This window comes from Macrobrachium nipponense, chromosome 10 (genome assembly GCF_015104395.2).
Source record: "Macrobrachium nipponense isolate FS-2020 chromosome 10, ASM1510439v2, whole genome shotgun sequence".
NCBI lineage: Eukaryota > Metazoa > Arthropoda > Malacostraca > Decapoda > Palaemonidae > Macrobrachium > Macrobrachium nipponense.
In genome coordinates this window covers 89,847,228-89,861,785 of record NC_087204.1, presented here as the reverse complement: position 1 = coordinate 89,861,785, position 14,558 = coordinate 89,847,228, and positions in this window count along the sequence as shown.

The following is a 14,558-nucleotide window of genomic DNA, read 5'->3' as shown; positions in this document are numbered from 1 at the left end:
TCTCTATGAAATATGTCAGGAAAATTCTGGAAATTTCCATTTCATCCTCCCCAGTAGCAATAAATTTGGCCCAGAAACTCAAGTTTTATATAAGATTTCCTTATATGCATGACAACTCTTTTTTTACCCCACTTAAGGAGAATTTTAGTTACTAATTTTCCAGCTGTTGATGTTAAGTTTGTCTTAATGAACCCTAGGACTATCGGTAATATGTTGTTTGCGTCATAAAGATAGATTACCTCCCTTAATGCAATCGGCGTTGTCCTCTATTTATACTTGCTGCCGATGCAATAGGCAGACTTACGTTGCTTAAGGTGAGATGTAATGCACATATGGGTATTAGTTTCCGTACAGGGTGGGTCAACCGTCCCAAAACCCAGAAAAAACATCTAATATTAGGAATCATGGAAATTTTGTAAAAATAGTATAAACTATAAGGATTTCAAGATATTGTTATCAAGTCCATACGAACACCACCTTCCAATATTAGAACTCTCTAGCTATAAAGAAACTAGTTCCCACCTTAAACAACCAATCTTCATCTGTTCTCTTGTACATAGCTTAAACGTCGTTGAGACAAGGTGTCTTTTCTAACTACTCCTAGTTTTTAATAATGCCTTTTTATTTATATGTATAATTTGTTTTATTTTTATTTTTTTTTAGTAAACTTTTATTTCAACGTTGTAACCTTCATTTATTACTTTAATCAATGTTTTTTTATGTCAACAAAATAATTTAATGCTGTATTGTATATCAGATTTTTTATCTTTTATTTTAGCCTGGATGATGAAACATTGGTCTAACGTTTTAATGCTGTCTTCTTCAACCGCCTTCTGATATATATATATATATATATATATATATATATATATATATATATATATATTATATATATATATATAGTATATTATATATATATATATATAATATTATATATACATATTATATATATATATATACACACACACCACACACACACACACACACTCTCCCGCCCGCGCATGGGTGTTTTTGTCTGTCTATCTCGCTGACTCATGGTCCTTGTATGTCTATCGTCATGCCTTTGTCCCTACGTTTGCTTGTCTATTTGTCTATTACTGACAAACCCACTAACCGAGAATGAGGAGGAGGAGGAGGAGGGGTCTGTGGGTGGTGGGGGGGGTGGGGTTGTAGATGGTGGGCCTGGGCGCGAGGAAATTACGCAGCAGCTGCAGATTCGGCAGTTTTTTAGCGTCAAGGCCATTTTCAAACGTCCTACAATAGTCAAGTGAAATACAGCGGAAGGCAAAACAATGCCACTAAGATATGCCCACGTAGGGGAAAAGGGATCCGGCATGATAAATGACTATTTCTCTCAAGTGCTGCTCATTGTATTTCCCCGGCCATTATAAATGCAATAATAGCAGGGGCCATTAATACTGCATGAATTGAGACAGAAGAAAGAAGCGGAGATAGGAGGGGTTTTTTGGGGCTTGTTGGAGGGGATGAGGAGAAATAGAGGAGGGGATGTAGTGATAAAAGGAGTACGTAGACTAGGAGCAGGTAGATGGAAGAGGAAAGGGCCCGGATGAAAATGGAGATGGAGGAGAAGATTACCGAGGGAAGTGTCGGCAGGAGGAGGAGAGGCGGGGAGAGGGAGAAAGGGAGAAAGAACCAAGAAAAACCAGAAAGATGTGAATGGAAATAAAGAAGGGGAGGAGGTGCGCCAGAAGATGAACGAAAAAAAAAATCAAATGACAATATAAAGAAGAACATGATAGAAGAAAAGAAAAAAGTATGAAGAGGTTCAACAAGCCAAGAAATGAAATGGAAGAGAAGATGATTGGTGTCTTGGAATGACGGAGAACGAATGGATAATGGATCAAGGCTGTAGCAGAAGGTTTGACTAAAGTTGATAATGAAACTTTAAAATCCTTCGCTGATTAGTGCTGTCAGTGCACCTCGTACAGTTTATTGTAGGCATCACTTTAAAGTTCTTTGCAGCGTCACTTCGACCCCTAGCTGCAACCCCTTTCATTTCTTTCACTGTACCTCCGTTTGTATTCTTTTCCCTCCATCTTATTTTCCAGCCTCTCCTAACAATTGCTTCATTGTGCAACTGCGAGGCTTTCCTTCTGTTACACCTTTCAAACTTTTTCACTGTCGGATATCCGTCTCAGCGGCGAAATGACCTCATAGGTCTCAGCGCTTTGGCCTAAATTCTATATGCTATTTCTATTCTATTCTGAAGCTGGCTGGAAGAAGTAAATAAGAACAAGAGAGGATGATGGAAAAGAATCTTAGAATAATTTGCTCATTTCAAGATTATACTTTGAGCAGAGAAATGAGACGCATGATGAAGGGTTGATGTTTCTGCTAAATGCTTCGGGAAAAGTCATGTTAAATTCATGTTTTCATGATAAATAACCTCTTTGAAAATATTTTAGTATAAAGTTCAGGCGTTGATGGTAAAGAGGAGAAATTGAAAGTGCACCTCAGTTTTATATATATATATATTATATATATATATATATATATATATATATATATATATATATATATATATATATATATATATATATATATAAATATATATATATATAGTATATATATATATATATATATATATATATATATATATATATATATATATATATATATATATATATATATGATGAAACGTGTTTATAGGTGTCGAAAGTGAGACGTATTATAATTATTTTTTACTGGCATGTATGGGGTTAGGGTCGCAAGTATCAAAAAAAGTTCTCGAAATATCCATATCCATAAAAAGCCTACCTAGCCGATTTTAGAATTAAATTTATACCTAACACAATATTGAGTCGTTAAGGGAAAGGTAAAGAAACGTTTAATTAGTCATTTTAATTAGAAAACGACGTCCTCTTGTGAGACTCTCCAGTATACTTGAATACGGGATAGATTCCAAATTATTGGCTTGTTTCCATTCAAGCTGACCTAACCTCATTCCCGAGTCGATCCGGGTAGATGAAGACTCGGTCTCTCTGAAAGCGATGCTGGATCGTATGAAATTCAATTGGCTCTTGAAGATATCTAGTGTATAGTTGTTTGTTTTTGTATAAGGGAAGAGGCCTTTTCGGGAAAGTAGGATAATTTTTAGTATTGAAGAGAGAGTGTTTAAAAGAGTATTTGAGAAATTACTTTCACAAAATCAGTATGCAGGTTTTCATTTAAAAACGATCTAAGTTTGGCATTGAGTTTGTGCTAATAATAATAATAATAATAATAATAATAATAATAATAATAATAATAATAATAATAATAATACTAAGAATAATAATACCGTAACAAACAACTAGAACAGTATTAGTACTGAAACAAGCTAAAGAACTAATAAAAATGGAAAGCATTTAAAAATATCAACAAAATACGACCAACAATGAAAGACGTAGCAACTAAAGATATAGCGGACTTTGTTTTGACGTAGTATTTCAGGCACTCCCAGATAGATGGGCGTTGGCACTAAGAACAATGCCAAAAAAATCCCGTTCCATATTTTTCCTCTGTGAAGATAAAAGACATCAGACATGGATGGAGTGAGGGTTATTCCAAACGACTACACTGATGCGTTTTAAAGGTAGTAGGATCCTCTAATTCTGCCTGAATTTCCGTGCTGAAACAGAGCGTACGGAAAATGAAAACTCAATAAAGAGGTCTCTAGTGTGCAAATTATCCATATCTTTATGAGTAAGAACTGGCAAATTGGTAGGGAAGACTTGGCTTTCTTTTAGAGATGGCAGTCGTCAGATCATCCGGATTGGAAGGCTAGCATTATTTTAACAAGGCTGCGTAATGGACATAAGCATGCTGCCCATAGATACTTAATGCAAATGAAGAAGGGAGACAAGCCCCCCCAACCTGCAGGTTCCTGTCAGGAAGTTTTAACAGTAAAGCATTTATTACTGATTGAAAGTTTTACTTGAGAAATGAGAGTTACCTCACTCTAAGGCTGGTGGCCATGAGTGGGCTACTCGGTGATAATTGTGATGTCAGTAAACTAATTCTGTTTATAGAGAAAATTAACTTTTATTTCAAAGTTTGGAAAAATTTGTTTTTTGTCTTAATTTATATTTGTATACTTAGTGGATTTTTTTTACCCAGAATTTATAGTTTTGATGAATTTAATTGAATTAATGTTTAGATTTTAAGCGCTGAATTGCAAAAGTTGCCCCATTGCATGGCAAGTAAGATTAAAATTTATAAATCAGTCAATCAATTCTAGTCTGCTTGATTTTTGTATATACTAGAATCACTGCAAACAACATTCAGCTTCTTTACAGTGGGTGACTTTTCTTTTACTTCTATTAAAAAGAAATTTTGCTGTTAAAGGTAGCTGGAAGTTTCGCCAAATGACCGGAAGCAGAAAGAAGTCTTAAAATTTAACAAAGAGCATTATGGAGTGAATTGAAGTGATAGACCGGAAAGTCAATACATTCCTGGTTTTCATTCAAACTCGCCTTCACACCCCCAATTTGCAACAGCATCTGTTGTATGGGGAGGGAGTAAATAACAAAGCTTAGAAATCGGTTTACTTGTCATGATATGTCCGTCTATAATAATAACCAAACCAAGTATTGTCATTATTTTGGATTTTGATAGTTGCCTTGGAGAAGACGAAGAGTATTAGATCCAACCAATTCAGTATCATCATAAAAGATTGAAATGAGATGAATTTTCACGAAACACACAACACACACACACACACACACATATATATTATATATATATATATATATATATATGCGTGTGTGTGTGTGTGTTATTTTATTTTTATATATTTATATTATGTATAATATATTATATATATATATATATATATATATATATATATATATATATATAAATATATATAAACTGTATATTCATGCTTCAATTCTTTCACAGTTGGAGGGTTTAAATGAGCAGTAAGGTACTTTGAATATGTATTTAAACAAGGAATTAGGTTTTCATGAGTAAGGCACACCGTCTTATAGAGGTCTTAGTGAACTCAAAGACCTTTCCCAATGTCTCAAATGGTTTATTTAAAACAGAGACTGCGTGGTGGAAGATGAATTCAGGTTAAAGGAATGAGAATATATTAGAGGCAAACTCTCCATGTTTTAGGTATGGTTTAATCTTTGTGTTGTGAGGATTACAAAATGTAATTTATGATATTCTGAATGTTATTCAGCAAGTTTTTTTTCTTTATAGCGCATTGCCGGACAGACTTTTTATAACTTAATTCTTGACTAGACATATTGACATTATTGATACAGCGTTGTTCCCTCATGTCGACAGACTCCTGTTCGGGAATTCAACGGAATTCATTTCCATCTGTCATTGATGAAAGGTATTCCAATGTAGGCCTAGCAGTCGTTTCACCGAAAGTGACCCATAAGGAATTTATAAGGTCGCATGAGCAGTTTTATTATATACAGAGTAAAACTAGTTTTTACTTCATATTCGCATTTAAATGTGGAATTTTTTGATGCTTTAAAAGTTTTTTCACTTAAACATGGGCATACGCATGATTTATATATATACACATATATATATATATATATATATATATATATATATATATATATATATATATATATATATATATATATATATATAATCCCGAGTACTCTGGCGAACCCAAGTCTAGGCAGTAGACACAATTATTCAGCCTTAAACGAAGGGAGTAAGACTCACACATTATGCAAATGAATTGTAATTGTATGTTTCAGGGCCGTATCAAGGGGAATGTTTGAGCTATACAAGTGAGCATACATACGAATAATATATATATATATATATATATATATATATATATATATATATATATATATATTATATATATATATATTATATTCTGTGCTTGTGTAAAATACATGTATGCATGCAGGCACAGGTGTACACGCTAGGCGAAATACAGGGAGACGGTTACTCAGTAATCAACGAAGTATTGACTCCCTTTTTAAGTCTTTCAATTTGCAAGAGAAGACTTGAACCCCGGCTCCTCTACGTCACCTAAGGTTAATAGCTGCGTTAATTAGCTCGTCCTCGACGAAATAAGAAGTCGGCGATCACTCAAGGGCGACTTCGTAAGAGGAAAGAATTCGAGGCCGAGGCCTGATTAACATACAAATACTCCTTCTAGCAAACCGGGTCTGGCACCCCGGGAGGCTCCTGGGCTACTGGCCTTCAACACCCCCTCCCTCCCCTACCCCCAAACCATGCCACCACCCCCAATGCTTCCTTCTTCCCAATTCACCATACCTCCAGTTTGTCCCACCCCCATTCTAAAAAGAGGAAAACATCTTTTTTTTGTTTTTCCTTTGAAGGCCTTAAAACATTAATTAACGTCTAAGTCCCTCCCCCCCCCCCCCCCCCCCCCCCAATATTTTGTTTACGATTTTTCCCCTTTTGATTTAAGCACATTATACGACTTGACCTTTCTTTTTTCGCTTATTGTTCTGAACAATTTCTTCACAATAGTTCAGTTTTCACGGCGTTTTTCAAACTAACATAGTGGCTGATTGACAGAAACATCGAGCTCACACTTTAGCGTTCTATTTTTAACTTTTTTGATAGAGTTTTTATTATGATAATTAGCTTTTCCGGCTTCTGTTGTGCTTCCGAAACGCGGATTTACATTATTTGTTTATTCGCGTTTGTTTTTTAAGTTGTTTTTATTTTTTGCCCATTGTCCTTTAATTATGCGGCGAATTCTTTTGGAAGTTAACATATTTTAAGTCCTGCTTCTGGTGAAATGTTACACAACGTTACTTAAAGGCACACTAGTAATTATTGCAAATCTTGACGATATTTTGTAAATTTCTACAAACTTACTATCAGTTGAGAAATATGATCGATCTGTTATTCGTAGCATCCTCTATCAGGTGACTATATTAAAAGCAATGGTAATAATATCCGCACGAACATGTATAACAATAGCCCTTGATCTAATTTTAATCGGAGGTATTGTCAGAAATTGCATAAACTCAATATCCTGCTTCGATATGGAAGTCTCTTTCGTATAAGTATAAACTCAATGAATAAGTCACGTATTCTCAGTCGTTTAGTTTCTAATAGAAATGTTTCGATCGTCCTCCCTATGCACATCAATTTTTTTTTTTTTTAAATGCCTTTGATACTGAGAAGCTGTCTTCGTATAATTAAATTCTGCGCCAACTTAGGACGGGATGCATAATAAATAGTTACAGGCAGCTCGTATCCTCTTTTGAGAATTATCCACATGGGGTATGTCGAAACTGCCCTTTCAACATATAATAAAAATATCCAGCCCAGGATTATTATGAATCTCATTATGGTTCGTTTATTACCTTTGGGCATTACAGCACTATTCCTGTTTCAAAGTACTCACAAAACTAGTTCTTATTACTTGGATAGGATATAATTGGAGTTGCTCTCAATTAAATATATGAAAATTTCGCAAAATAATGTTAATTTCTTATTATATTTTTCTGGAAGAATACTTCACTTTAAAATGCCGTTAAATAACCTTTAAGAACTTTTTTTCTACATCTGAGCTTCCCTCATTTGAAGCTGTGATCGCAACTAGTGATCTCCTATTTTCAGATCTCTATCCACTGAAAATAGCCTCGGATGACCTGGCTGGTGACCTTGTGCCTCCGCATTCATCATGAAAAACCTTTTCCGCTCTCAGGAAATATAAAGGTGAGGATTCTTTCATGTTATCCTCTGTTTGTAATCGCGAGCGCGGTCATTTTCTTTTCCCTTTTCTCATTTATTTTCCTGGCCTACAATCACAACTATTCTTTTGCAAGTAAAAGAAATATTTTTGTCCCTGTGTACGGCTAATGTAATTCATATCTCGAAAGGCGTATTGGATGAACCGAGGCATAAGGCATTAAAATTTCTAAGATTCGAAAAACAGTCTTAGTCAGTTTTAATCAGATTACTGCTATTTCTAGTCGGACATGAATAGCCCAGTGCATCAGGCGTCAGCGATAACGTTTATTACTCTTGTCTACATAAAATCATAACAAACGGTGTGCAAACGTGGAATTAAACTGTTCTCAAGGTTAGAATAGATTTAATACTTTTGGCAAGTACCATATGGAGAGATCAAGGTACATTAATAAGGGAAAGTACATTCACACCCTTTGCCAGATTTATCATTTTTCTTCTCTTAAAGAAAAATATCGTTTTCATTAATAATTTAGTCAATGAATATGCCTACTATGAGTTTCATTTTATGTTTAACCCATTCAGTATGTGACGATTTTTTATTTATTTATTTTTTTTTACACATTCAGTTGCAGATAAAATAAAATATGTGACGCTTTTTTTTCCCGTTATTGACACATCCAGTTATAGATAGTATATATCTGTGACGCCTTTTTTTCTTTACACATTTAGTTTGTTGGTAGTATCTGTCACATTTTTTAAGACCTCCGGTTTCTTCAGTTTTGTTGGAAAAATATGAAAATTCGGCAATCTCATGGAAAACCAAAAAAAATTTAAAAAAAAAAGAAAAAAAACTGGCATAGGATGTTTCAAGGAGCACAAACAAGAATAATACGTAGGTACTATTATGGGTGGATAACAAATAGCTGTACAAATTATATTATCTGGACTATATTTCTGAGAAAACAGCTTAAGATTTTAAATTCTCAGAATATCATTTTATTTATCATTATCAGCTAAAAAATTTAAAAATTTTATTTTTTGTGAACGTTAATGAAGCAAAACATTTTTACACCATTAGCCATGTTTTAATCGATTTACAAGAAACATTTACTGCAGCTCTCTTTCTGCGAGCAGTAATGATTATATTCGAAATTATTTGCGGCGAGTATTAATTAATTAATTAGATACAAATTTGCTGAGGCTTCCTGGATTTATGTTTGAATTGATTTTGCATATGCTTTCCAGAAGTGATTAACGGTATGAAAAGCATCTGGTACTATATGAAAAGACGAAATAAAGTAATCTAATTCGAGGAAAGTATTCATGTGTGATTTTTTAGCTGTGAACGTTAATGCCGTACTTATTTTGTGGGAAGGAAGAAATTAATATAGAATTTAAGGCCAAAGACCAAGCGCTGGGACCTATAAAGTCATTCAACGGTAAAAGGGAAAGTAAGAGTAGGCAGGTTTGAAGGGTGTAACAGGAGGAAAACTCGCAGTTGCACTGTGAAGCAATTGTTTTGAGAAGGGTGGATAGCAAGATGGAAGAAAGAGAATATGAATGGTGGTATAGTTAAGGGGATTAAATACTTAGGGTTGCAGTTAGAGATGCTGCAAAGAACCCTTAAGTACTGGCGAAGCATAGTAAATGGGCTTACAAACCGGTAGATTCTTTCAATATGGGTTACATTCTTAGAGTTTGGGTTTCCGTGGTCAGTTTTGTATTGTGAGATATCATGGCATCAGGCGAATTCCATGGTATTCTCCATGAACGAGAGCATTTGTTTCTTATGAATTGTTGAGATTTAGATTTCATTAAATCATATGTAACTAACTACTTTTGTATGATTTTGTATCCTAATCATTTGCGTTTGGTTTTACAGGTTTACTAATGTAAGGAAGGAAGGTTCACAACAATTCTTAATATTGATATTTACTTTCCCAGTTACCAGGTGTCTTCATAAATAATATAGGTGTGGGGGGGGGGGGATATATCCATGCGCATATGGCCATAATGGCCAAACCAGGTAGCTGGTGAACATTCTTCCCTTTGCTGGTTTCTGAATCTAGAGGTCCGCACGAGGCTTCCCGTTTCCTTTTAACACCTTGCTAATAGGCTCTCCAAATTCTAGTTATCTTGCTGGAATTAGGACCGGATTAATTTAAGCCAAATAGTCGGCTAACATTCTGATGTAAAATAGTTCGGTTTCTCCAGAATCAGTTAGAGAATACTTTAAGAGAACAGTTGTATGATTTCCTTGAACCTTATGAAGATAAAACTTCGATTTTTGTTCCTTGCACAAGAGTTTACATCAAGGAAACAACACACGAAGTGAATTAGCTGTATTTAATGACTTGTTAGGTAACATTGTTGACGATTTTGAAATACCATTATATTTTTTAGTAATATTTTCTGTTCCGAAACTGGTGTAATGAAACGATCAGTAGTACGGTATTAAAAAGCAAATGATAACAGGTATCGTACGCTGCCCTCCCCGAAAAGAAACAAATTCCTGCATTTTCTTTAACAGTTGATTTAACGTTTTCTGCACTTCTATTTTCTACTATGCATTCCCGAGGCCATGGCAGTGTTTTTCGTAAACAACTTTTAAACCGACTTATGGATTTCCATACAACTAAAGCACTGAGTGTTTCAAACTTCGTCCTAATTTTTTTGGAAGTACTTTGCATTAACTTTTTACTTAACCCTAGAATGCTAATGTGGGGTAAATTTTACCCACGTTTTTTTATATTTTGATCAGTGAGTGGAATTTGTTACCAGCTCTTTGAAATTCCAGTAGCTTCATCTTTTTGCATTGTCTTGGGGTGCAAAGTTATTGATGTACCTTTGGCGAGCTCATAACATTGTGTAGGAGGGGTGCCGGAGAAAATTACCCCACATAAGTGATGAAGCCCTTAATAGCTGGGGTATATTTTACCCCACAATAGTTTTAATGTACTATCCATCTGGGTTATATTTCACCCCAGAATAGTGTTCATGTAATTACCCCACAGTAGCAATAGTAGATGATAAATCAGTTTCAAAATACAAGGATTCATTTGATTTTGTTGTCCAGTACCAAGACATTTTTTATTGCAATAATAACGTGTATACCTAATTCCAAATCTATAACCTATTGTGCTGATAATTATTGACTAACTTATTATCTCATTTGGGTAACTTTCATAATCTTGTTAATCTTTTATTACCTCGTTTGATTTGATACTTGATGATACTAATATACTCTCTTATTTTGAGAAGTCAGTACCTTGGTTGCAGTAGTCAGCTCTTGTTTGTGGTATTAGCTCTTGTTTTTGTGAGTTAACTTTTGTGGTAAATGCATTTGCCTTCTCATTTTATTCTACCCATTCAGTTAATCTTTTATTACCTCGTTTGCTATGATACTTGAGAATTCAATGCCTTGTTTGTTGTTAGCTACAACCTATTTTGGTGATACTAATTGACCCTTATTTTGAGAAGTCAGTACCTTGTTTACAGTAGTCAGTTCTTGTCTGTGGTATTAGCTCTTGTTTTTGTGAGTTAACTTTTGTGGTTAAATGCATTTGCTTTCTACCATTATTCTACTCATTCAGTGACAGCTGAGGGCCCTTCTTTTCGAAAAGCTATATACTACTAATTCCTAAAGACTACAAAAGTAATGAGTAAAGGAAGTTGCCAAAGAAACCTGCTGGGAGTAAAATTTTACTCCTGAAGAGTTAGAGGTATTGATGAACACCAGCAATAATGATATCTCTGATGTTAGTGCATTTTTCGACAGTGAGGAAAGTGAAAATGAAGTGGATAATGTTGAATATGATATATTGCATGACAGTGATAATGAAACGTTAGACAACAGTGATGAAGACAAACTATGTTCCACAGTCAGTGAAAGTGAGGATAGTGACCAAGTTGAAGAATTTAAGTTACCAATGGACAAGAAACTGCGCCATCTACCCCTCATAAGCGAAAATGCCTACCTGGTGGGAGCCAGACTCTGTCTCCCTTGCCAGCAAAAATGCATTTACAGATCCTACTCAATCTGCTATTGTTTTTTCTGACTCTCCTGCCACTCCATATTCAACTTCACCTGTACCCCCTCTTATGATCAATAATTCTACAGATACTGCTGAGACTCCTTATACCCAAAATATTGCCAGAAAAGAAGACCAAGGATTAGTAATGATATTGATTTACAGCAATTGTAAATTTCAGTAGAAGTACCATAACAAGCAAGTCTGGTTTTAGGTGGAGCTGTCGACCCCAGTCCACAAGATCAACAAGGACAGCAGCACATAACATCGTGAATTTCACTCCCTCTGGACCAACACAGGAGGCACAAAGTGCAGACACTCCAGAAAAAGCCATGATGTTGAATAAGAAACGATGAAATTATTCAAGAAATAGTACAGTGGACTAACAAATGAAAAATCCGAAGCTGAAGCTACACATTATCAAAACAGACATCACAATCAGCCAAACAGAACCAAATGAGGGGAAGGCTCTTCTTGATATATTGATCTTTAGTGGTTGTCAGAGAGACAACCATTTTCAACAAGAGAAATGTTGAATCCTCGACTGGATCACCAATTTACCGGGCTGCTATGTCAGAAGGTCGGTTTAATTTTCTTCTTTATTGCTTACGATTTGATGACCCAACTACAAGACAGGCAAGGTGAGCACATGATAAATTTGCCACAATAAGGAAGGTTTGGGAAACATTTATCAAGAACTGTGAGAGGATGTATGTCCCTACTGAGCATTTAACTATAGATAGGATTATTTTGGTCATAAATAACCATGAAAAATTATAGGAAAATATCACGGAGTGAAAATCAGTATTTTTTACTCACAAAGAAATAACTTTGTTTTTTTTCTTTTTTTTTTTAGGTTCTCCCGACAGCTCATAATGGCCAAGTAAGGTTGGAACTTCTACAGCTGAGCTCCATACTAATTGGGAGTGGATGTGGATGCAGAAACAGAAATCTTCAGGATAAGAAATAATTTTTTTTTTACGATTTTTTTATTGGAGTCCATATAGTAAAATTTTTCCTTTTTACTGGTTTTCTGCTAGGTTGCCCCTGGAAGAACCCATTTTCTATAACATTTTTTGTTGTTTATACTTTGAATAGAGAATTGCCATTGTAGCTTGTATATGTCTAGTTATGTAATAGAATAGTTTTTATTTGATAGTGTTGGTTTTAAATATCGAAACAAAAAATGGGTGTAAATTTTACCCCACATAAGTGATGGTGTGACTTAAACATCGGATAAGTGTTCTAGGGTTAAGAAAAAGAGGGTTAAAAGCTGCGCCTTGGCCACCCAATCAATCTGCAAAAGAGGTAACACGTATCAGTGACTTCGGATACAGCGCATCCTCCACTATACCTTTTCAAAGGGTTGTTTGACTTATGGTTTGAGTGTCATTTTACCTATCCTGTGTCATACGAAAGTTTTTAAATTAAATTGATATATTTTATGATATAATTAATTTTTAATAATTAGGTAAGGGAGATGGCTCTGCATCACAGATACGCCATAAATCATCACTTGTTCGAAACTGTCTGAGAAAGGCCAGAAGTTGTCATTTTCCTAAGAGTAAACGGCTTAATTATAAGCACATACGTCAATTCAGTGTATTACCAAAAAATGATATAAAACACTCAGTGCTTTAGGAGCACGGAAATCGACACGTCGGTTTAAAATTTGTTTACGAAAAACATTATTTCATGGCCTCTGGAATAATTAGTAGTAAGCCGTACATTTCAAAATAATGGAAGGATAAGACAAGGATAAAAGACGGAAACTGTATACCTCACTGTCTCTTTTTCTGTCCCGAAATGTTTGAAAATTAGAATGGTTACTTCCTGCGTAGAAAGGTACTGCGACAAGACTGTTTACTTTACACAACCGTTGAGGTTCATCCGGGAAACTACGGGACCTGAACAAGTAGTATCAAGGAAATGTTGTTTTTTTCCAGTCCCAATTAACTTCATAGGCCGCCCATTTCATCCCATAGTTGGCTTCCGTTTGCAGGTTTTGGAAATTTATGCTTTCTTCTCCGGTTGAGAAACTCTCTCTCTCTCTCTCTCTCTCTCATGTAATATAGTATATATATATATATATATATAATATATATATATATAATATATATATATATATATATATATATATTTAATTGTACTAAAGTACTCTTAACTTTTTTTTCAAGCTTTTCCCGTGGCTTCAGCTGATTTTATATATATATATATATATATATATATATATATATATATATATATATATATATATATATATATATATATATTCAATAGGCGGAGGTTTCTCTAAACCCAACTATACAATGAAGGCAGGGGAAGCACACCAACAGGTAACAAGGAACTCATATTTATTAAGTTGCAACGTTTCGAAGCCAACCAGCAGGTCTAATTTTCAAGCTAAAAAGGAACAATACCTAATAGAACAATAAAATTAAGCTACAATGTTAAAATACACAATGTTAGGTACAGTAAAACGATCATAGTTATAAATACAAATAAGGACCAACCGTTGAGTGTGAAGACAGAGGAAGGACTAACAAAAAACGTAAAACAGTTCAAGAGAGGTAAAGAGGTGTAGACGTGGCATGGGTGTTCAGTGAGGGACCACCAGTTTTTTTAATAAACAATGATTCATTAATTGCTAAAACCTTGTGATTGGAAGCTCTGCCCTAAACCTGAAAGTCCTTGTACTGAATGGAATACCTTCAGTTATCGGTATGATCGCTTATGTTGGAAAATTCGGGATTCGAGAGCTTAGTGCCAGTTCTATAGCTGACAGCTCTATGACTGTCGATTCGGACCTTAAGTAACCTATATGTCGATCCAAATAGGTTCCTAGATTACATCGAGGACAAGTAAATT